Below are 26,641 nucleotides of genomic sequence, written 5' to 3' on the forward strand. Positions count from 1 at the left end.
GTTCTCTTTTTAATTCTCCTTTTTACTCAATTATTCGTACCACTGATATCACTACCCCTACCCCTAACTTGCTCAACAAATTTGGAATCATGCGGATGAAATGTATTTTTTCGCAATTTTCCTCATTTCCCATCGTAAATTATCGTACTCACTAAGCTTGTCAGCCCTAAGACTCCTTCTAAATACTTCATGCACTGCATAATTACAAAATATTCTTGAACTCTAACCTCGGTGGATGTTGCACAATGAACCTATGAAAAAGCAATCGATTGGAAAGCAGAATCTTGAGAGTTATTTGATTTATGAAGTAAAATATTGACAGCTATTGTTCGCTCATTAGTCCAACAGTTGAGGTTTAACCCCGTGTGCTGGTAAGATTATCTTGTTCCGCTTTAAAAAATGTCGTGCAGATTAAACAATATAGCTACATGATCACCCTATATACGTATATACCTATTCCTATATTATACCTACTCTTAATTCTAACTTAATCTTACTCTTATATTTAATTACTTACGCTAACTGTTTTACATACTTTCTCACACTCTACACCCACACGCTTACTCACGCACTCAACATACACTCAACATACTTTCTCCGATTCTCATAAATGTTAAATATTAGTTAAGCTTTAGGTTAAGAAGAGTTTTTGTTAAACTGGGAGTTGAAATAAAGTGCTTTGAAGAAGAAGACGTGTTTCACTTCGTTATTGGCGCAGTCGGTTAAAAGCCTAAAAGGCACGGCAAATATTAAAAAATTATTAAAAGTTGTAATTCGGTAGCGCAACAGAATGCACGTAAAGTGTGGCGGCGCTTCGAGTAAAATAGATTTGTTTGAGAAACAAAAGAAATACTTGTTAATTCGAGACTTAATTTTTTTCTACCGCTATTGTGTGAAAATCTAAAGGCCGACTAACGGGAAATGCTTAGTAGATTTTAAGCGCACCGGTGTTTTAAAATTAATCTTTCTAGTGCTAAATGGCAGTCAAAAAATTGTGAAAAATGCCGACGGTTGTATATTCAGGTGTAAACGTGAATGCAGTTTCATAAACATTCGTTCCTATTATTGAAATGCTGGAAAATAAAACCTTGAAGTGAATTAAAGGTCACCTTGAAGTCTATTCAAAGTGAGAGACTGGAATAAAATAAAGCCAAATCAACAGCAGCAGCAGCAACACTTTCAACAACAAAAACAGTAGCAGCAGCACCATCAACAGCAACAACATCAAACACAACAGCATCGAGAAAGCAGCAGCGGCGGCATCGGAGAACATATCAACGAAAGCAGTGGCGTCATCCAACATAAATTTTCAAATTAACAGAGTTACATATATACATATGTACATATTCGCAGATATACCATAAAGTAAGTTGTGCTATAGTGAAAAAAAAAATTTAAAAAGGTTCATACCTACATATATATGTACATACTCGTATAAATAAATATACGTACAAACATATACCTTTGTGAAGAAAAAAAAAAAAGAAACACTAAGATTAAGAAAAGGAAATAAATAAGGGACAAACGTATATAAAATAAGTATAAATATAAAATGGATAACTTAGATGTAAACACTAAATTTAAGATTATTTCTACAAATTTATCTTTTAAGTTTTGTACAAAGAATTGATTTAATGATACCCATATTAGAATCATTCCCTATAGAGTTTAAAATTTTGCTTATGGGTAATATTAAAGACAAAATAATTGGAAGTGCAAGAAGATCAATTCTAATTAATGGCAATGTAGATACCTGGCCGGAAATAAAGAAAATTTTAGTTGATAATCACGGCGAACAAAAATCTGTTGATGAGTTAATTGATAAAATAAGATCTTGTCGGTGTGATTCAACTATAGAAAATTTTTATAATAATCTAAATGCTTTATTATGTCGCTTAAATAATGCTCTGTATTTTAGTTATAACAATTCCTTAGAAATTAATTGTGAAAGTAATGGCAGAATTGCTCTCAATTCTTTCAAATATGGATTACCGGAGCCTGTTAGGAGTATTATTGTGAGCAGGAATCCGAAAAATTTAAAAGACGCGTATGACATAATAAAATCCAATGGGTATCTGAAATATAACAATAAAAAATATTGTGATCATGTTACACATATAACATGCAGCCATTCAAATTTTCAACAAAATAATAATAAAAATAGTATTAGACAAAATTTCAACAACAATAATGATAGACAATTTCGTAATAGTAGTAGGCAAAACTACAACAGTAATGACAGTAAATCTTACTATAACAAATATAATGGGCAAAATTTTAACAAGAACAACAGTGGACAACCTTACAACAACAATACAACATTCCAGCAGCGTCATGCAAACGATAGTCAAAATTTTTCATCACAGCCGATGTTTAGTAATAGGTATAGCAGACAAACAGGCCGGCAACCTGAAAACAATTTTCAAACAACAAATTATATTGATACAACTAGGAATCCTTATAGTAACCAAAATTATAAAAATACATCAGTTGAACCAATGGAGTTAGGTGTTAACGAGAGTTTTCAAAATTTTCAATATCCCGGGAAAAGAAATTACCCTATATAGTGATTGATACGCATATTAGAAAGCTTAGGTTTATAATTGATACAGGGGCAGAGTATAGCATAATAAATCCTGAAGTATGCAACCCTAAGTATGCTGTTAAGCCAATCATTCGCGTATTAAAAGTTTTGGGAAGAACTGTCTATACGAGTAAGCAATATTCTATACCTTTATTTAAAGAATTTAAAAAACCCAATACTTGTGTGAGCTTTCTGGAATACTCATTTCAAAAATATTTCGAAGGTATTATAGGAAACAATATTTTACTTTTTTTAAATACAATAATCGATTATCAAAATAGAAAACTAAAAACCGATGAAGCAACTATACCTATATATTTTAATAAAGAGGAAGAGATTTTAGAAAATGAATATTTAAAAAATGGAAACTTAGAAATACTTACTTATGAAGATAGAATAGATAAATCCTCCAATGATATTTTTGCTAAACATTTAAATATAAGAGACAAGGAAATACTAAGTACACTTTTAAACGAATATCAGGATATATTTTACAAAGAAGGAGAAAGCTTGCCCTTTACCAAAGAAATTCAACACAGAATAATAACAAAAACTGATATCCCAGTGTACAGTAAACTTTATAGGTATCCGGTAATACATCGATCGGAAGTAGATCGGCAAATTCGTGATATGCTAGCTCAAAAAATAATTGTACCAAGTAATAGCCCATATAATTCACCTTTATGCATTGTACCCAAAAAGGCGAATAGAGATGGGGCACCGCAATGGCGAGTTGTCATTGATTACCGGAAGCTCAATGATCAAACAGTCGATGATAAGTTCCCAATTCCGAATATGCAAGACATATTCGACAAATTGGGAAAATGTTGCTACTTCAGCACAATTGACCTAGCAAAGGGATTTCACCAAATTGAAGTACACCCTAATGATAGAGCAAAAACGGCTTTCTCAACGGCAGATGGCCATTATGAATTCACCCGTATGCCCTTTGGCCTTAAGACAGCACCTGCCACCTTTCAGAGGTTAATTAATTATGTTTTAAGGGAATATATAAATAAAATTTGTGTTGTTTACTTAGACGACATACTTATATTTTCAACAAGTTTTGACGAGCATATAGTCTCAATTAAGAAAATATTTAATACTCTACGAGCGTCGAATTTAAAAATTCAATTTAACAAATGTCAATTTGCTGACTTCACAACAAAATTTCTGGGACACATTATATCTGAAGACGGTATAAAACCGGATCCTTCGAAAATAACGGCGATTAATAATATGAAACCCCCAACTAGTGTAAAAGAAATAAAACAATTCCTTGGTATGACAGGATATTATAGAAAATTTATACGGGACTACGCAAAAGTAGCTTACCCAATGGTTCGATTTCTGAAGGCAAACGCAATATTGGATTTTAAAAATATAGATTTTTTAAAAGCTTTTAATACATTAAAAACTCTAATTACCAATGAACCTGTCTTACAGCCACCAGACTTTGGTAAAAAATTTGTGCTTACAACTGATGCATCTCAGTTCGCTATTGGCGCGGTACTAAGCCAAAAAAATCACCCTATATGCTATGCATCTCGCACTTTATGTGATCATGAGATAAGATATTCCACTATAGAGAAAGAAGCTCTGGCTATGGTATGGGCTGTAAAGCATTTTAGAACTTATTTATATGGACGAAAGTTCATCATCCAAACGGATCATAAACCGCTTATTTGGCTTCACAATCTAAAGGAACCTAATATGAAATTACAAAGATGGAAAATACTTCTGAATGAATACGATTTTGAAATAACGTATATTAAGGGAAAAGATAATAACGTTGCAGATACATTAAGCAGATATTTTGAGCAGTATAATAAAAATAGTGAAGTAGCTAATTTGTACAATAATATTGAAGGCAGTAAAATGGAAATTGATGATGAAAAGTGTGATAATTTGGATTCAATGTCTATAGAAACAGCACACAGTGCTCTTGAGGATAATTCAAAATATATATTTATAACAGAAAAAAGCATTAATTATTACAAAAATCAGATATATCTCAGTTACGGTCAAAGGGAACAGTTTTTTATAAAAATGGTTAACAAAAAGTGTCAGACTCATATAGTAGTAACGAAAAACTCGAATTTAAAAGATATCATGGAAAAAGTCTTGATAAACAAGGGAATTATGTGCATTTTTTGTGATGATAGTGAACTATTTATAAAGTTCCAGTATATATACGTAAATTTTTTTGAGAATAATAATCTTACTTTGTACAAATCAAACGTTGTTTTAATAGAAGTTACGGATAAAAATGACATGTTAACAATAATAGAAAAAGAACATATTCGAAATAATCACAGAGGTATACAGGAAGTATTTTTAGAGCTGAAGAATAAATATTTTTACCCGAAGCTTTATAAAATGATAACACTCTATATTAACAATTGTTCGATTTGCGCTATAGCCAAGCACGATAGAAACCCCCTAAAACTTCCTTATCAAATTACAGAAACCCCTACACACTTTAATGACATAGTTCACATAGATATTTGGTACCCTTGCAGAAATAAAATGTATTTAACCACTATAGACAAATTCTCGAAATATGCAACATTTCATAAATTAAATGATAGAAATTGGATTGCGATTCTAGCAGCTTTAAAAGAACGAATTTTATTTTTAGGGAAAATGAATAAACTCATCTTCGATAACGAGCGTTGCATACTACATAGCGCCGTTAAATTATTTTTAAGTGAAGAAAATATTGAGCCACACGTAACCACGCCTTACCTTAAGACAGGTAATTCTGACATTGAACGCTTACATGGTACGCTTAATGAACATTTACGGATATTAGAAGCTGACACCACTAGAAAAACAATAGACTTAGACGAGAAACTTTTTAAAATCTTTAATGCTTACAATAGAACAGTTCATTCTACAACAAAAAGGCGACCAATTGATTTTATAATAAAAAACTATGATAAAGAAGAGATAAGTAAATTATGTAAAGAATATGAACAACAAAAAATCAAAAGAATAAATAAGTTGAATAAAGATAGAAAAGCTGAGCCAAAACAAATAGAAAACATTGTTCTTAATAGGCAAATTGCGAAAACAAAACCTAAATATAAGAAACTCGAAAAATATGATCGCCAAGGTAACTATGTTGTGGATTCTTCAAATAATAGAAAAATAAAATATTATAAAAGCCAATTTAAACGAAAATACAACTTGAGCACTGAAAATGTTAATTAATTTCATTGTAACTTAACCATACTACTTTCAACAATTAAAAACAAACTAAAATAGATATTTGCGAGGACACAAATAACTTAAGGGTGAAGGAGCTACATGATCACCCTATATACGTATATACCTATTCCTATATTATACCTACTCTTAATTCTAACTTAATCTTACTCTTATATTTAATTACTTACGCTAACTGTTTTACATACTTTCTCACACTCTACACCCACACGCTTACTCACGCACTCAACATACACTCAACATACTTTCTCCGATTCTCATAAATGTTAAATATTAGTTAAGCTTTAGGTTAAGAAGAGTTTTTGTTAAACTGGGAGTTGAAATAAAGTGCTTTGAAGAAGAAGACGTGTTTCACTTCGTTATTATATTGTTAAAATATATAAAAAAAGTTGTATCATAAATTAGAAAGCTGAAGGGTTGCTGTTTTACTTCTGGCGTGTTCCAACTGTTCGTGAACTTCTGAATTTCAGACTTTGTTGCTACTTAGTAATTTTGTTGCAATTGGAGTGCAAAAGAGAAGAAACGTTAAATTTATGAGCATCGCCCCAGAGGCAATTGGCAAATTTTGGTAAGAAAAATCTTTTTAAACAAATTTATACACATATATACATACACATTGACACAAAAAATATAAAGAACATTTACTTGTACTCTTTGCGAAGACGTTTCGCTGAGAATGCCATGTCTTCGGAGCATTCGAATTCAGGCACTTCACTCGCAAACGAACTGCCAGTTTTCGCTCAATTTTAAATGCGAATTTTAAGTAGCTGTGAAAAAAAAGTTGCTAGCCTCATGTTGCTGGTATGTTGCGCGGTGTTTGCACGGCGTGAACTGAATTTGCCGTGAGATACGTACGAAAATTCACGCACATTTCACGACAATGCAATTTGAATGAATTTTGAGGGCCATTTCAGATGAAATGCGAACTCAGTACTTTGCTTTAGATAACAAAAAAGTGTTACTGAGAATATTAGGGAATGAACTAAAGTTTAATAATATTATTTGGGCAGCAAAGTGTTTTGCTGCTATTAGAAAAAGTGCTTCGAGCAGCTTAACAAAAACCACAAGCTAGCTGTGAGGTTGACTGCGGTTTAAGATCTAATGAAATTTTGCCTCTTTGAGGATTTCGGTTCTTTTGCAGCAAAGTGTTTTGCTGCTATTAGAAAAAGTGCTTCGAGCAGCTTAACAAAAACCACAAGCTAGCCGTGAGGTTGACTGCGGTTTAAGATCTAATGAAATTTTGCCTCTTTGAGGATTTCGGTTCTTTTTATAGTTATTATTTTTTACTGCTTATTGACTAATTTAGAGTGAAGGGGAATTTCGCACTAAGTCCAGTAGGAAGGAAATGATAAGCTCGATGTGCTAGTTAAAATAAATTGCGGCTAAGCTAATTTGGCCGAATAAATATATATAAAAAAATTGTTTTTAGAAATCAAATTATGTTTTTAGTTTTTTTTTTGTTTTTTTCCTAGAGAGCCTAATCAGAAATTAAAGGTAAGGAAGACATAATTAGATGAAAAAGATACTTTTGTTTATATGTAATTAGTTAGAAATGTCCTTCAGAAAGGCTAAAGGTATACGAAAATTGTTAATTTGATTTTCTCGAGAAATACATTTGTGAATTTGCAATGAGACTCAATCAACAAGACTTGTGTGGAGTAGTACCCACAGGCGATTGAAACTTTTTCACAAAACAGGCTTGCTTATCCTGATTTTCAGGCGTTATTTTGCTACTTTAATGTAAAAAGGTTTTAATAAAAACCAGCTGATATTTCAAGGTGCTATAAAACTTTAGTTTGCTTTATGGGAAAATTTTTTCATTGCAAAAATGTAACGCAACAAAATTGTATAAGAGGTCAGTTAAACACCTAACCAAGGGAATTATACCTTGTAAATACTAGTGGAGAGGTGAAATGTCATAGGCACTTCACGGCGACTTTCGTGGTAGCTGCAGCGATGTAGGGAATAAGAACTCGTAGCTGTATTTTATATACGAGGTGTGTTCAAAAAGTATCGCGAATTTTGTGTTTTTTCAAAAAATATTTATTTTTTCATTAATATCTATTTTGTTCCCTTCAAAATAATCCCCATGAGATATTATGCACTTGTGCCAACGTTTTTTCCAATCTTTGAAGCACTTCAAAAAATCATATTTTTCTTATCTTGTTCAGTTCCTCCTTCGATGCCGTCTTTATCTCGTCAATCGCAGTGTAGCGTCGTCCTTGCATGGGCCTCTTCAGTTTCAGGAACGAGAAACAGTCACAGGGGGCCAGATTTGAGGAATACGGTGGCTGTGCCATCATTAGTGTGTTGTTTTTGGTCAAAAAGTCGCATACAAGCAACGATGTGTGAACAGGGACGTTTTCGTGGTGCAAGAGCCAATTTTTGTTCTTCCAAAAACCCGGGCGTTTCTGACGGATTGCTTCGCGCGAATTGCGCATAACTTGCAGGTAATATTCCTTATTGACCGTTTTACCCTGTGGAAAGAACTCATGATGCACAACGCCCCTGCAATCGAAGAAAACGGTAAGTAAAACTTTTACTTTCGACCGAACTTGGCGCGCTTTTTTCGGTCTTGCTTCGAGCGGCAGCTTCCATTGAGATGATTGAGCTTTGGTTTCCACGTCGTAACCATAAACCCACGATTCGTCACCAGTTATGACCCTCTGGAGTAAATTTGGGTCGTCGCGAACAGAGTCCAACATCTCATTAGCAATTTTCATGCGATGCTGCATTTGGTCGAAATTGAGCAGAATCGAATTTAGGATATATTAAGCTAAGTAACACAAGCTGAGTAAGACACAACTAATCAAATTTGTCGACCGTCGTAGCCGACAATGGGTTGGTGTGGGACTACTATTTGGTAGTGTCAAGGTTCGATTCTCCATGCATGAAACAGCAAAATGGTAGAAAAAGGGCTTTCTAATAGCAGTCGCCCCACGACAGGCAATAGCAAACCTCTGAGTGTATTTCTGCCGTGAAAAAGCTCAATATCTAATACAAAGGAATTCTTTTAGGCGCACTCTTGAAGGATTTGAGCGATATAGCCTTTGTTTTCTTTCAAATGCTTAGGGTGTAGGTACACTATTTCTAAAATGGGGCAGATGAAGCACACAACCTAGAATAATTTTCCAAAACGAATATAGGAAGGAATGAAAAACTGCTGATAAAAAGCATTCGCTACTCGGCGGTCACGAGAAAAAAAATCGCGACTCGCTCAGTAATCTTATATCAGACTGTCAAGCGGATGAGCACACCCTAATGCGTGCCATTATAATTTTCCACAAAGCCATACATATGTACATTTGTATGCATTTCAAGTTAAGAAATTTTATTGGAATTGAAAGTCTTTCAATTTATTCTGATCTCAAAAAACAGGAGATGAATTGGTATATTCGTAGAAGTTTAAAAACCTGTCATGAGCGTAGGTGATGATTGAAGTGCATACATACAAATAATGAAGAATAGAGATAAACCTGAATGAGTTCGCTTCCAAAGTAATTCGAATGAATTTAATACCACAACGCACTAAAAATCCATTGAACTAGTTTCTAGAACAGAGGCTGTCAGTTTGGTGAGCATAAAGGCTGGCAGGCAGTAGAGCAAACGGATGCACATACATACATATGCGCACATATACACACATAGATAATTTTCAATTGCATCCTCATTTCGAAATCAATCAAGTAAAACAAGAAGGCAGTCAACCAAACAACCAACTAACCAACCAACCAACCAGCAAAGCTTCCAGTCTACGCAGTGAGCAACTCAGCAATCAACTGATAGTGGAAAATACTCGTATATTGTAGTACATATTCGTATATACAGTGGCGGCCATACAAAGCTAGACAGACTTTTCTGTAGTTCAATAGATAAATATAATATTTGCGGGTTTGACCGAGACAATTTCGCCAAGCCGTTGTCATCGCAAGTGCAGATGGTCCTTTTATTGTGTTCACGACACCTTCACTTTCGTAGTCTAATTATAGGTTCCGAAGGATATTTTTTTACTACAGCTTCACTCTATATACCTGGGAATTCAAACAATTAGATGCAGCCGATCTGGGAGCTTTCGAGAGCAAAGTACTTCGCAAGATTTTTGGCTCTGCTCGCGAAGATGACTGTTACCGCAGTAGAATGAACGACGAGCTGTATGAGCTTTACGGATTTATTGACATAGTCAAAACAAGTCACCATGCAAGTCATCCAGTCACCTTAGGTCATGTCGTTCGTATGGAAGGCACTGCTACGGCGAAACATTAATTGGCGGTCGACGGTGGAAGGACTAAAGTGAAGATGACTTGGTTTAAGAAACTGGAAAAGGTGTGCGGAAAACAGAGACACCTGGCGAGACATTATTGGACAGGCTGAAACTCGGTAACGGGTTGTTACGGCCAATTAAGTAAGAAATGTTTTTAGAGGTATTACAGGTAGCGATGTGTTGAAAAGAAAAAAAAAGTGTTCTATTGAAAAAAAAAAAATTACATTAACTTCGCAACAATATTTCTATGTCCAACTGAAAATATTATAATATTGAAATAAAAATAAAAGTATTTGTGAATTTGGTTGTTCGGAAAGTAATTCCGTTTTTTCCCGGCAGAGGATTTAATTGTATTTTTTCACTGCTAACTTCACACTTAAGTCGCCTTGTCATTATATGTTTTGACAGCTAATACATATAGCAAGGCTTGTGTGTGAATAAGTTCAATTGATTTTACGCAGCAGTTTTTGGTGGGTGCCCTTTTAAATATGGAGAGCAATAGGAAGCATTTTCGTCATATTTTACTTTTTTACTATAGAGAAGTTAAAAATGCTGTTCAAGCCAGAAAGAAATTAACCCATGTGTATGGAGAAGATGTGTTGACAATACGCTAATGTTCTGGTAAGGCCGGCTGAAGTAAAGTCGTAAGTAAAGTCGGTGAGAGGTTAAATTTATCGAATTCAACTGTGTATAACCACCTGAAAGGCCTGGATTTAATCTTGAAGTTCGATATATGGGTTATCCATGTCCTCATGGGGAGAAATTTGTGTCGTTGTGTTGACGACTGTGCTTCACTCCTCAAACTTCACGAAAATGATCAATTTTTGAAGCGCATCATTACTGGGCACGAAAAATGGGTCGTATATAACAATGTCAAACGCAAGAGATCATGGAGCAGAAAAGATGAACCGGTTTAAAGCATTTCAAAAGCCGATATGCATCAAAAAAATGGTGCTGTCTATATGGTGGAATTTTAAAGGAGTCACTTTTTTTAAGCTTTTACCGGATAACACAACAATTAATTCGGAAGTCTACTGCCATCAGCTGGGCAAATTGAATGAAGCACTTCAACAGAAAAGGCCAGAGTTAATCAACAAAAAAGGTGTAGTGTTCCACCAAAATAATGCGAGACCTCATACAAGTTGGTTGGTTGGTTTAAGTGGTGATTCTTCCAGAATCCAACTAACGCTTCCGCGCCATTTTGTTGCCACATCCTCGTTATCAACTTGTTTAACGGTTATTTACAGCATGACTATATCCAGTCTGTGCGGTTCAGGAACCTTATCGGGTTGTTGACATCTAAGCCAGACAGCTGTTCCAGACTCTCGAACAGCGGTTTACCCAGGGTTAACATTCTGTCCTCCCATAGGGCAGGACATTCCCAGAGGAAATGGAAGATTGTTTCCTTTTTCTCCGGTTGTTTACATCCGTGACAGTATGTGTTGTGAGGGATGCTCATTTTGGCTGCTTGTTCTCCCACAGACCAAAAGCCAGTTATAACTGACGTTAGTTTCCAGGCGTCCAGCTCCAACACCACAATCCATTTTACTGCAATCTGTATAGACTGTAGTGTCGAACTTATGTAGTGAGAATCCCTTATTCCATTCCTCCTTAGATGGAAAGAGAGTGGCAAAATTCTTATTAAATGTTACCGTCGGGACGATGTAGTCAGTCCTCTTCGAGGTATACTAGGTTTGTCGCAGTAATATAACCGGCATGACCATGAGATTTTTCCTTCCAGCGACCCACTTCATATAACCTAAATGAACTCATTGTTACCATCTTCTTGATATGTAGATCTACCGGAATAACGTGTGTTTCAGGGCCTCCCTAGGACATGGATTGATTGCACCGACTGTTATTGCAAGGGTGACCTTTGTATTCTGCTAAGTAATTTGATGTTGTATTCTCTCTCTAGAGCTGTCCACCAAACTACCGAGCCTTGCGTTAAAATTGGTCGTATAACTGCCTTATACAACCATGATGTATAACTGGGTTGAAGACCCCATCTTCTTCCTAGCATATGTTTACAGGCATATAAAGCGATTTCTGCTTTCTTTACCCGTTCTTCACTGTTTAATTTCCTGCTAAGTTTGGAGTCCAGAATTACCCCTAAGTACTTTGCACTGGGTGAAAGTGAGAGGGTTTGCCCGTTAATGTTTGGTCTCCTTTATTTGGTCGTAAATAGCATGAGTTCTGTTTTACGCGTTGGTCACTCGCCAAAAGCTTTCACAGCTTGGATGGGATGTACTGCCACACCCTCCATATTCCCCAGACCTGGCCCCTCGGATTATTATTTGTCCCGGTCACTTGAAAAACCTTTACCTCAAATGAACACGTCAAAAATCACTTGGATCGATTTTTTACCAGCAAAGACCAAAAATTGTATGAGCGTGGAATCATGCTACTCGCAGAAAGATGGCAAAAGGTGTTCGATCAGAATGGCCAATATATAATTGCATTAAATATTTATTCATTATACGAAGATCGTCTTTCATTTTCACTACAAAAAAGAAAACGTAATTACTTTCCGAACAATCCAATATTAACTGAAAAAATGATCAAAGTATTCGCATTTATGAAATTAATGCGTTGGCTGGATTTTTTCGTCCGCAACTGTGTATACTCGTACAGTGCCCTGCACCTCTACCTTATCTCTGCATCATAGCAAATATGTGCAGAATTATATTATGTAGGTATATACGAGTACATAATATATTTTTGTACATAAATAACTGCTATATACAGATACCGATGGGAATTCAATACCAAATCTGGCATATCAATTACAAATGAACCAGTTGAAAACATTTTGTAGGTTGCTTGTTTTTGCGCTTCAAACACTCACCGAATACGCATACAATAAATATCTTTTTTTGCGATTATTCCTTTGTATTATGGCTGTAGGCTACGCGCCATAGAATTTAGAACAGACGCGTAGAGTTAGAGGCGACAATTAAATATGACAACTGTATGGAATATCTACGAAGAGCAAAAAATAAGTGCAAATGCCTTATAGGAAACTATAAAAAGGCTGCTATGATAGGAAAAATAAATACGAGAAAATAAATAAGTGAAAATAAATAAAACGGAGAAAAATGCTCAGGGTTGTATACCCTCTGTTCCAAAAGTTCGCATTTTCTTTTTAATAAATATTCATTTATAGAACATGATTTGATTAAAACTAATAAAAAATCGTGCCTGAAAATCATTGAATTTGATTCTTCAGACAACCGCGTGTTTGTATTTTACGAGGACTAAACATGGAAAGCAAAATTCCATCGCTGTGTGGTTTTATTCGAGCTAAACAACTAAATTGTCGGCCTGAAAAAAAAAGCTCAGTATGTTCAGCGTACCCCAGTCTCGAGAAGGAAGCAGAAAAAGTGGATCTTGCAGTGAACGAGAGTAGAACAGAGTACCTGCTGCCAGTATACAAATAGTCCTCACGTCTTGGACAAAACTATTGGCAACCACGAATTTGAAGTGGTGAAGGACTTTGTTTATCTAGGAACCAGAGTACATAGCCAGAGTACATAGCCGACGTCAGCCTACAGATTTAACGTAGGATAACTCTTGCCAACAGGTGTTACTTTGGGCTCAGTAGGCGATTGAGAAGTAGTGCCCTCTCTTGAAAAACGAAACCAACGCTGTACAAAAGCCTAATCATCCCCGTCCTTGTATATGGCGCACAAGCTGGGACGATGACGACAACTGATGACAGAGCATTGGAAGCGTTCTAGAGAAAAATTCTACTAAATATTTTTGGTCCCCTTCGCGTAGGCGAGAATGAGTTCCGTAAACGATGGAACAGCGAACTGTATGAGCTATACCGAGATATGAACATAGCGTATTAAAATATAGCGGCTGTGCTGGCTTGTCCATGTCTCGAGGTTGAAAGAAAGTGCTCCGGCACGGCAGACCTTCGAAAGGAACCCACTAGTGGACGACGAGAAAGAGGAAGACCTAATACCCGTTGGGGAGATCAAGTGTGGCATAACCTGCCAGCACTCGGTGTCACAAACTGGCACCAGCAAGCATAGAACAGAGTTAGAAGGCGCAATGTTTTAGATTCGGCCAAAACCGACATAAAGTTGTAGTGCCATCTAAGTAAGTAAGTAAGCAACTAAATTTCCTACCGTCACAGTAAATTTCCTGCCCCTAGAAGCATAACGCCTGTCAGCCTAGAAATCCAACGCAGAATCTCTCTTGCCAACAAGTGCTACTATGGACTAAGTAGGTAAATGAGTGGTAAAGTCCTTTCTCGACGAACAAAACTAACACTTTACAAGGCTCTCATCATGCCCGTCCTAACGTATGGTGCAGAAGCGTGGACGATGACAACATCCGACGAAGCGACGCTTGGAGTGTTTGAGAGAAAGATTCTGCCTAAGATTTTTGGACCTTTGCACGTTGGCAACGGCGAATATCGCAGGCGATGGAACGATGAGCTGTATGAGCTTTACGACGACATAGAAATAGCGAAGCGAATAAAGATCCAGCTGGGCCATGTCGTCCGAATGGATACAAAGGCTCTGGCTCTGAAAGTATTCGATGCGGTACCAGCTGGCGCGAGCAGAGGAAGAGAAACGCCTTCCTCTGCGTTGAAAATATCAGGTGGAGAAGGACTTGGCTTCACTTGGTGTGTCCAATTGGCGCCGGTTGGCACGAGAAAGAAACGACTGGCGCGCTTTGTTAAACTAGGTTATTGCACCAATTAAGAAGAAGCATGACGCTCAACGTCCATTACTTTTCTGATGCAATACATCAGCAGCAGAATTTATTTGCTACCACCCACTGTTAAAACTATTTCGAGAGGGAATCACCCATAGCGGCTCCAGCATCTGCAGCCATATCCTATGCCTTCTTCGTTCCGTGCGTCGTTACTCTTAAGCATCGAAAAGCACGAAACTACAGCCGAGACAACTGTATATTTTCATCAGCGAGTTGTTGGGTTTTCGAAAGCTCAATCGAGGCTTTGTGTCAAAAACTTTGAAAGAAGACAAAGGAATCTATGGATTGACTAAGCGTTCTGAGGTAAGTTAATTTGGTACATCATTCTTCGTATCTTAGTAACTTAGCCTAAATGGTAGAAAATGCATTGTATGCAAAATAATTGTCAAAAATCAACGCGAGTTATGAGCGACTTCAAACTTTATTTTACTAAAATTAAATGGGCTATAAAACCACATAAGTTAGGGCAGTAGCAGGTGAAAGTGATGAGTTTACTGTAAAATTAGGGGAACGCCAAGGGCCCACATACAAGAAGGATGATTTCAAAATCCGCCCCGTGGACTAAACTGTATGCAGATGGCGTTGTGCTAGTAAGCGAAGATCCTGACGATATTCAAGCCACACTCAATCAACGGCAAAACAAACTCGAGTCGCATGGGCGGAAAATAAGCAGGAAAAAGACAGCGGTCAGCTGCGATTTTTCCACCAAATAAACATCAACAAGCAGATCACTGATCCGGATGACAGCCCACTAAACAAGCTCTCCATGCTAAAGTACTTGGTCACCGTTGTACCAAACACCGGAAAAGTCAAGGCAGACGTGCGGCATAGGTAAACTCAGCATGGGTAAAATATTAAACACTAACCGACGTTCTATCTGACAGAGGGATGCCGCTCCATCTTCTCCTCCTTCTTAATTGGCGCGATAACCGCTTACGCGATTTTGGCCGAGTTTAACAAAGCGCGCCAGTCGTTTCTTTCTCGTGCTAACCGGCGCCAATTGGACACACCAAGTGAAGCCAAGTCCTTCTCCACCTGATCTTTCCAACGCAGAGGAGGCCTTCCTCTTCCTCTACTACCACCAGCTGGTACCGCATCGAATACTTTCAAAGCCGGAGCGTTTGTATCCATTCGGACGACATGACCCAGCCAACGTAGCCGCTGGATCTTTATTCGCTGCGCTATGTCTATGTCGTCGTAAAGCTCATACAGCTCATCGTTCCATCGTCTGCGATATTCGCCGTTGCCAACGTGCAAAGGTCCAAAAATCTTACGCAGAATCTTTCTCTCGAACACTCCAAGCGTCGCTTCATCGGATGTTGTCATCGTCCAAGCTTCTGCGCCATACGTCAGGACGGGCATGATGAGAGTCTTGTAGAGTGTTAGTTTTGTTCGTCGAGAGAGGACTTTACTGCTCAGTTGCCTACTTAGTCCGAAGTAGCACTTGTTGGCAAGAGAGATTCTACGTTGGATTTCAAGGCTGACATTGTTATCGGTGTTAATGCTGGTTCCTAAATAGACGAAGTCCTTTACAACCTCAAAATTATAACTGTCAACAGTGACGTGGGTGCCGATACGCGAGTGCGCCGACTGTTTGTTTGAAGACAGGAGGTACTTCGTTTTGTCCTCGTTCACCACCAGACCCATTCGTTTTGCCTCTTTATCCAGTTTGGAGAAGGCAGAACTAACAGCGCGGTTGTTAAGGCCAATGATGTCAATATCATCGGCATACGCCAACAATTGTACGCTCTTATAAAAAATTGTGCCTGAGCGATTAAGTTCTGCGGCTCGTACGATGCTCTCCAACATCAGGTTAAAGAAGTCACACGACAGCGAGTCACCCTGTCTGAAACCTCGTTTGGTATCAAACGGCTCGGAGAGGTCCTTCCCAATTCTGACGGCGCTGCTGGTGTTGAGCAACGTCATCTTACATAGCCGTATTAGTTTTGCGGGGATACCAAATTCAGACATCGCGGCATACAGGTAACTCCTTTCCGTACTGTCGAATGCAGCTTTGAAGTCGACGAAAAGGTGGTGTGTGTCGATTCTCCTTTCATGGGTCTTTTCCAAGATTTGGCGTATTGAGAATATTTGGTCGATGGTAGACTTTCCAGGTCTGAAGCCACACTGATAAGGTCCAATCAGTTGGTTGACGGTGGGCTTCAGCCTTTCACACAATACGCTCGCTAGAACCTTATAGGCGATATTTAGAAGACTAATCCCGCGGTAATTGGCACAAATTGCAGGATCACCCTTCTTATGGATTGGGCAGAGCACACTTAAATTCCAATCGGCAGGCATGCTTTCATCCGACCATATTATGCATAGGAGCTGATGCATGCATGATAAAAGAGAGGACGAAGAAGAAGAAGAAGAAGAAGACGAAGAGTGGACTATAAAACTGGATACTCAGAATGTTTCTGAATAAAAATTTGAAAATTTTCATAAAAATGCCTTGAAATTTGTTAAACTTTTCTGAGATTTGTACTAAGTTTGGAAATTTGATTTTTAAAGTTTTTGTTATACCTACAATGAACTATATTTGTATAAATAGTTAATGAAAAAAGATGTGCATTAAAAGTATGGCAAATATTATAACTTATAAAGTTATTGTGAAGCTAAAGGGACTTCATGGCGTGAGTGCAAGTGTAGGCAGATAGCTCCTGTGATAGGGAACAGAATACAATAAAAGTATTTTATATAAAATAATATATTTTATTTAATACAATGTAAAAAAATATATAATTATAATTTCCAGGTTTCTTTTTTGCAAAAGATTTGCCCTTTTTTTGGAATAAAGGGTGCATTTGTGTGCATTTCACAAGTCGTTTATTTTTGCTTTTCGATGGCTGTACCTAATATATACATACATACACATACACACACATATACACATAAAATATGTATGTAAAGTGTACACAGCGGTACTTGCTGGTCATATCGATTACAATTTCCAATTATTATTGACAATAAAACATTTTTCCACTGCCTTCTTGTGTCATTTTGTGCTTCTCGAAAGCTTTATGGTCGCGCGGAAAATAGAAATATATTTGGGTATTTTGTATTTTTTAACAAAATTCTTAAGGGATTATTCTTGCACCACCGCGCACTGCTCATCTCTTTCCCTACTAATTTTTGTTGCACGCAATTTTAGTTTGTTAAATTTCTCTTTCAACTGATTGGCTTATTTTTTCGCTTGATTTATATTTGCAGGTAATTAAATATCGCATTTACTCTCGCCATCATTGATTTTTGCGCCGGTGTGTAATCGTTTTGTGTGGCAAGCCCATCTGTTGTGCGCTGGAATAGTATCGATTTACAAACGTTTATCAAGTGAGTATGCACGTGTGTATGTGTGTGTGTATCTCGAAGGGAAATAGATTAACTTCATGGACTATGGACATTGAACCTGAAAGACTGTACTTCAAAATATACACGGACACACACACAGGCACTTTACATATGTATGGGTATACGTGTATATGTATTTGTGAAAATGTTATTGATTAGAATCGTGCAACATGATGCCACAGCTGATGTTCTAACGTCCATACTAAACACAAAATTCCAAATGTGTGGGCTGCAAAGGTAATTAAACTGTTGGGCAAAAGAGTTAAGCAGTGAAAAGGTGAAAGTGGGAAAATAACGGTTGGTAAGTAGGAAGAATTAATTGAAAGTGGGAAGTATTTAATTTGAACGTCTGGTTTGTTGTGTGACGTAACCATAAGCGACTATGTCTGGGTTTTGGATTTCATACAATTTTCGGTGTGTAGTTTTGAAAAATTTCCTCAAAATAAATATAGTGGTGCATAAATTTAGCATATAATTTGAGCAGCTACAACTGAAATAGTAGCAGCTCTCGATTCATCTCTTCTCTGCTCGCTAAAATGTATATGTGAAAGTAGCAACAGCTTAGCGATGTTCAAGCGACATGCTTAGGCCAGTGTTTCCAAGTACAGTGTACTCTCCCTTTAGGGGTTATATGGGTCTCGTCGGGTAAAAAAAGGTCTATTCTCAATTTTTTTTCTATGTAAAAAATTATTTATTTAATTCAAACTTTTTTCTCTCTTATAGATACATATTTAAAGAATAATTTCTGAAATTTTCAAAAAAAACATTAAAACTCCTCCATTTTGACGTCATCTCTGGTGACCCCTCCAAAAAAAAAGATGCGTCCGCGTTGTCAGCATAACTCCTGACAGGATTATCAAAAATGAAAAAACAAAAATAAGTTTTTTAGTTAAGACCATAAACTCGAAAAAAGGGATTTTGGCAGACATTTTTCCAAAAAAATGAAACTGTCGGTAAAATTTGCTTGATATTTTTTTTTTTAAATAGTTGTAATTGAAAAAAAAATTCTTTATTCGAGCACGAGTAAATTGTATCTCGAACACCTGTGTTTCATCAAGATCGGTTGAGTGGTTTTCGAGAACATTTGACAACCGACTTTGAAAACACGGTTCCGAGAAAAACGCGTTTAAAGTTTTGAGTAACAATAAAAGTGGCTTGGAGCGCATACCTTCCAAAGGCTGTATCTCCGAATTTATTATTCGGATCGACTTGAAAATTTAGGATAATACTCCTGAGATGTTGTAGAAATCAATAAGCTAAAAAAAATCGATTTTTTGAACCCACGAAACCCATGTAACCCCTTAAGCGAACACTTAAGAGACTGAATAAATTCGACCGCTTATGAGAAAAGTATAAAAAAGTTAGTAAAATGTTATGGGAGGGCTAATGCGGTGAATTGTCCGCTCAAGAAAAAAATAAATACAAATTAGAGAAACATTTAAGGATTTGTGGCACGTACTGAAAAAGTATTCGAATTGATTTTAATTTACAACTACCATTGAGAGATGAGGACTTCGATTAGCATTCGCTTTCCTTAGAACATAATCATTGATAAAAACTAATTTTTTTTGACGTCTCTGAAAATAAATTTTACAAAAAAAAAAAAATTAAAAAATGATTGGCAAAAACAAACTTTTTTGGTTTTGAACACAATTTTTACACAAAAGAAAAAAATTGTGGTCGTAATTAAGTGAGAGAGAGTGTATATTTAAGAAGTACGTTGTCACAGAAGCGGTTGAATGAGTCAAAACATATTTAATTCTATAGAGACACAAATGTCACGGTTGAAAGAAGTTTTGAAAAATTTGTCGAAAACAAAGGACGAGTCGAAATAATTTAATTTTTTTTTCAAGCGCTTTGATGCCTTTACTTGTTTCATGTAATTTGGATTTTGTTTTTTTTTTTTAATAATATAAAAACTTCTTTGTTTTCTTACTCCGTTTTTTATAGAACATTGATCGGATTTTATACAAGCCCCCATTTCATTTTATTTTCTGTTTTTTTTTATATATATTTAATTTAATTTTACTTGCATTAAAAAGAAAAAAAAAATGTTTGCTTTATTATTAAGTTTTTTAAACATGGAGATGCCTTTATTAAACCTTCATTTTGTTTTCCGGAGTTTTTTATATTTATTTAATTTTAATTTATATAAATTTCTTGTTTTATTTTTTGCTGATGAATGAAATAATTATTTATACATGATTTTTAAAGTTAAATTTAATTTCATTTTACTTTGTTTAATTTTATTGGTTTTTTTATTTCCTAATATTTTATTCTATTGTAGTTTTATAATTTCATCTATTTTATTTATTTATTTTTCCCATTTAATTTTATTGCACGCTTTTTTATTTGATTTGAATTAAAAATTTGTAAGTTTCATGTTTTTTATGTTATTGTATTTTTTTTTATTTATTTTTTTTTTAAATGATTTCCTATTTTTTATTTTTATATTTATATATTTGATTTTAATTTAAATTTTTAAATTTATTTTTTTTTGTTTTTTTTTATTTAATTTAATTTCATTTTTCTAATTTTTTTATTTATTTTTTTTTTCCTCTTAATTGGCGCGATAACCGCTTACGCGATTTTGGCCGAGTCGTTTCTTTCTCGTGCTAACCAGCGCCAATTGGACACACCAAGTGAAGCCAAGTCCTTCTCCACCTGATCTTTCCAACGCAGAAGAGGAGGAACCTCTGCTAGCACCAGCTGGTACCGCATCGAATACTTTCAGAGCCAGGGCATTTGTATCCATTTGGACGACATGACCCAGCCAGCGTAGCCGCTGGATCTTTATTCGCTGCGCTATGTCTATGTCGTCGTAAAGCTCATACTTCCATCGCCTGCGATATTCGCCGTTGTCAACGTGCAAAGGTCCAAAAATATTGCGCAGAATCTTTCTTTCAAATAGCCCCTGGTGACGCTCCAGCATGCTTGTCCAGCAGGCTTATATGTGTGCGTGTCGGGTGCTTGACGCTAATATCTAAAATTTTTGATTTTCATCATGCAAAAGCCGACAACAAGTATGTGTGACACGAAGCAAGTACGAGTGTCACCCGACACGCACACATATAAGCCTGCTGGACAAGCATGCTGGAGCGTCACCAGAGGCCAAAACACTCCAAGCGTCGCTTCATCGGATGTTGTTTCATTTTACCTAAATGCAAAAAAAAAATGTTATTTGGTTTTTTATATTCTTTTATTTTGCTTTATTTCATTTCATTTGTTATTGTTTTTACTCTGTTTCAGTTTATTCTTTTCTATGTCTTATTTTAATTTAACTTTTTTTATTTATGATTTTATTAATTTTGTTTTATTTTATTTTACTTTATTTCATTTTATTGAAAATTTTCAATTAAATTTTCTTGTTTTTTTGTAGTTATAAGTTCCCTTTAATTTAAGTTGTGCTAATTTTCTCCAAGAATTTCATCACCATATAAATTTTCCGCAGCTTTCAATCAAATCGTTCACACATTCTTTAATTCAACAGAGAATGTAAGCACCCTGTGCCCACCTTTTATCTTTCATGTCCCTGAGTAGTTTCTATAGGTTCTTCGCCCTATCTTAATCTGATCTCATCATACATAAAAAATTTGCCACCAAACATAATTCGCCAAATAAAAAAAATTCCAATTGGTCGTCTATAAAGCGGCACCACTCCTGCTTGCTGCAGTGTTCGAGCGCAAGCATTAAATTCGCTATAATCGCGTTGGCACGATCATGAGTCAAAGTATCGTCAACTACAAATTTCTTATTGCTCAGCATCTCACACGACGACGGCAAAGACGAAGTATGGCGAGATGCTATTGTTGTTGTCGCCGTTGAGCGAATGGCAATGTGCATGAATGTATTTGTGTATGTTTGCAGTTGCTGCAATCGCTGGACTGGTGTTGATAAACAGCGTTTAAATCTGTTCGCTTGGTGCGCCTGCTCCTTCACAATAAAGCTTTAAAAATATTTAGCGCTGCAACATAGAATGCAAATACACATATATACATACATACATACATACCAACGTTTACATATCGAACAATTTATTGTTGCTAGTCTTTGTGCTTTTAATGTTCTGGCTGCTGCTGGTCTGCTATGCTGATCTTAGCAATTTTCTTGCTGCCCTTCCATTCTGGCGGCGAACGTGCTGATCGTGCGCGCAATCGCTCTGCACTCGCCATGGTCCACAGTGGTATGGGGTACACATGCACATGCGGACAAACGTATATTTGGCCCCCTTTCATTTCACCCTTCAGAGATTTTGTAATCTACAAGTATTGGCGTGCAGCTCAAGCGATATTTACGAACCGTGATCGCATTTTGATCGGCGCAGACCTCCCGAGTGTAGATTTGCTTCACAAATTGTTTTTGTTTTTGTTTTTTTTTTTAATTTCTTTTATGAAAATACGTTTTTCTTAGTGCAGTGCTGTTATTTGTCTTTGCTATACTAGTAGTTGTTTTGTTTTTTTGTAAAATGGGAAAGGCTTGTTGTTGTTGATGTTGTTGTAGTCACACTTTGAATGCAATATGGAGTGTATGTTTTGCCTTTCTTTACTCGTTTATTTGTCTTGTTCTCATACTGCAATGTTAGTTGGTGGTTCAATTGTTGTTGGGTGGGCGAGCTCGCTTCTATTTGCTGCCAATTTAATGTTGCATAAAATTCTTGCTTCCATTCAATATTTTTTCGATGAAGTTGCAAATTGGAAATTGCGGCAAAGCTGGCATACACGCCAATTTATTGTTGTATGTACGTGTTAGAAGTATCCGATGAGGCAATAACAAGACACACTGCGCACATGGATGCATTCAAATTTACAAGCTCAAGTACATAAATATGTACATAAATACATTGCTTCAAATGTATGTGCATACGTGGCAATTTAAATACTCCTTGGGGATGTTAGAAATTCTTACAACTTGATCTCCGTGCTGAATCTGCAATGCAAGTAGAGTATGAAGATATTTGCAAAGTTGAAAAAGTAGGAAACTTAAAAAGAATGAATTGATATAAAAATCTAGTCCCATATTTGAGAAAATCTCCTCCCTCAGCGGGTCATTAGAATATATTTAATAAATTTCATTTAGTGCAGCAATTGGAAAAATAAGCATATTCTCATTGAGACGCAGTTAATACTTGCTGACTATTCCGTAAATGAGGTCATCACGGCCAATACCGTCTCTTAGTACAATCAATCACACAAAACCGTACCTAATTATGCGCCCTTGGCTTCTAATGCGCACACTTTTCTTCACAGTACTTCTCACAACTTCTTTGGCTGATATTCTATTCAAAAAGCTGATATTTAGAAGTCTCTCAACAGCTTGTAGCCGGCTTGGCATCGATTCCACTAACTTTTTGCAAACATCAGGGCTTATTTTATTCCATTCTTCCTGCAGAGCAATTTTCAAGAGTGAATTGGTGTACACTGCCTTTCCTGCATCCGGCGACCTAATTCATCCCACAAATGCTCAATGGCATTGAGGTCGGGACTTTGTGCAGGGGTTTTTATTACTTTTGGACAGTTATATAAAAACCAGCTCTTGACGTCATATGAGGAATGTTTGGGATCGTTGTCCTGGTAGAATTGAAAACTACTTTCGATGCCTAGTTTTCTCACGCTTTCTTTCAAATTTTGTTTCAAAATTGTTAAATAAACGTGTTTATTCATTATTCCACCAATCAAATGCAATTTTCCAACTCCTGACGCCGCCATGCATCCCCAAACCATTACAGATCCACCACCATGTTTAACCGTTTTTCTTAAATTCTTGCCTTCCAGCTCCTTGTTCGGTTTGCGCCACACTTTACCCCTTCCATCACATCCAAATAAATTAAATTTACTTTCGTCAGTAAATAATACCTAAAGAATGAATATTAAAATCATGAAATTGTTATTTTTTCCCCCACTTACAGTGCTCCAAAAATCGAAATCCTTAGCCATATATTGGCGAGCAAAAACAAGCCGGTCATTTTGGTTTTTCTTGCTTATTAGGGGCTTCTTCCGCGCAACTCGGCCGTGAAAATCATTTTTTCGAAGAAGTCTTCTTATTGTTTCGGGATTTACCTCCACCCCAGAAGCTTCTTTAACCATCGCAGTTAATTTTGGAGCAGAAATGAATGGATTTTTCTTCACTTCCCTTAGCACCATGCTCTCATCTTTGGAGGAAAGCTTGTTTGGACGGGTTCCACGGTGCTTATTTGCAATGAAACCATTTTCATTGTATCTAGCAATAATATCGTGCACTGTTGACTTGCTTTTTTTTATCAATTTCGATATTGCTCGCTCAGATTTTCTGTCTAAGTGCAGTTGAATTACTATTTTGCGTTCCTCCAATGTAGACTGTTTACCATTACGCGGCATTTTGCAAAATACTTTTATAAACTCACCCAATGATTGACAAGGCAACAATGAACAATAACTTTTAATAAAAGTTTGGAAAATTTAGAAATAACGGTATGCATATTTGCAAAACATGGTTTGCCCGACTTTAAATGTGAGACAGAGAAGTGGCCTTTTTCAGTTTTTTATACATTAACATTTTATAAAGCAACTTGGAATATATTTTTTTTGTTGTTTTTAAATAAAACAATTTTTGTGCAAAAACAGAAAGAGGTAGAACGTGTTTTCTTTCATCAAAACATAGATATTATGTCTAGAAGTTTTCGTATGCATCTGCCCGACTTTGAATGTGAGTGACTGTATATAAATTTATCTTTTTTTAACACAGATTTTATACTTCTAACTTTGCAGGTAATCTCCTTAAAAAATCAAATGTATGATTAGCGGACGTGACGAAATAAAAGTGTTTTACCTCGTTAAGAGTTTCCACTATTCTCAAGTTGTTTTATTTATTACTTCAGTGTAGGTTTACAAATGGCACATATAGATTCCTATCCGATGCATGGTCAAAATACATACATATATGACACAAATCTATAGGAATAGTTAAGTTAAAAATATAAATAATTAAGTACCACTTATAAAATAACATAAAATTATTCTATGGCTTACAACGACCTTTTTCAATTTTTTATATTACTACATTTTCAGAAAGGGGATAAACTTATGCCCTTTTTTCCCTTGCTTCCAAATTGCATCAATGGATTAAGTAGCATCCGAAATCAGTTGTCAAACTTTACTTAACCTTGTATAATTGAATCATGATAAAGTCGTAATGAAAGAAAGTTCATATTGGCCTACTTACAGGGTTTTCCCTTTTTGGGGTGCAAACGAGTTGTAGAAGTGTGCAATATTACGCATTCGAATAAATATTTATGCAACTTTTAATTGCAAAGTGCTGCAAGAAATTTTGACTACATTCAACTTTAAATGATTTTCCTCTCTTAAATACACATTTTAAATATTATGAACACTAAGTTTTTGGTCTGGAATAAGATGAATAAGCCATAAAAAGTAGGAGGAGTTCAGCCAAACATCCAACAAAGGGTGTAAAGGCCAATTAGATACACATATATAAGTTTTCGGTTTCTTAGGAACAAGTGTTTTTAGCCCTGAAATAAGTTTTAAGAAATGAAAGAAAATTTGTCCAACTGACTGATTTTGCTTAACCTAAACTTAAGTTGTTAGGACTTAAAAATCTATTAAAAAATGAACGAATCCTATTTAAGATAATGTTGAACATTTATTTATCTTTAATTTTCTACAGATTTTAAATTAAATTTTTTGTAATATCTGGAATCTCAGGACTACGTTAGGCCCGAAATGTCTTCTAATATTGGCATCACTCGTTACAATGCCATCAAGTTGATCAACTGCTATGCATTTTCAAATACATACCTATATTTAAATATTAGTTTCTCTTGTTTGTGGATTTTCTTTTCTGTTAATGTCTGCAGAAAATATCCTTTCATCTGAGTACCTCGCTTAAATCTCTTAATCTGTGCACCTTCGAGAAACAGAAGCACACAAATATTTTGCCAATGTTTGCACCAGTTTTAAATGTAATCCGCACTAATTATCCAAAACATATTTAGAGTCCGGTTTGTGCCAAATTTTTGTCATTTAAGCGGATATACTGTAATATAAAGGTAAAGGTTTTTGGGAGACTCTTAGCAAAATACATAAACACTTGAAATTGTAAAGACTTAAGCAGCAAGCGCATTTACTAAGAGCTGCCGCCAAACGGTAATGCTCAGTAATGCTTGACATGGATTTATATATGTAGGTAAATTAGGCACCACTACGGTAGCCAGACGAATGCGAGAGGATGGAGAGCGCCGTCAAAAATTGTGCGAATATCTCCTAATATTTCGTTTCAAACTTCATACAATTTATTGAATATTTTGAAAAAAAAAAAAAAATTCTTTCGATCGATTTTTTGTGGCAAACTAGCCCATATCTTAAATAATTTTTGTAGCACTAGTAATAATTCCCAGTACAGCAATGCTTTATTTCTCAGTCGAAGGTGTCTAAATGGCCTCCGCCTTCTCATTAGTATTTGATTCATTTGATCTAGTATTTTTACCTGCA

At 35.9% G+C, this 26,641-nt stretch overlaps 1 pseudogene; it reads left to right on the top strand.

Annotated features, from left to right (window-relative positions):
- Positions 1-1,552: 1,552 nt before the first annotated feature.
- On the top strand, positions 1,553-21,543 carry LOC129247333 (uncharacterized; annotated as a pseudogene).
- Positions 21,544-26,641: the final 5,098 nt, after the last annotated feature.

This window comes from Anastrepha obliqua, chromosome 5 (genome assembly GCF_027943255.1).
Source record: "Anastrepha obliqua isolate idAnaObli1 chromosome 5, idAnaObli1_1.0, whole genome shotgun sequence".
NCBI lineage: Eukaryota > Metazoa > Arthropoda > Insecta > Diptera > Tephritidae > Anastrepha > Anastrepha obliqua.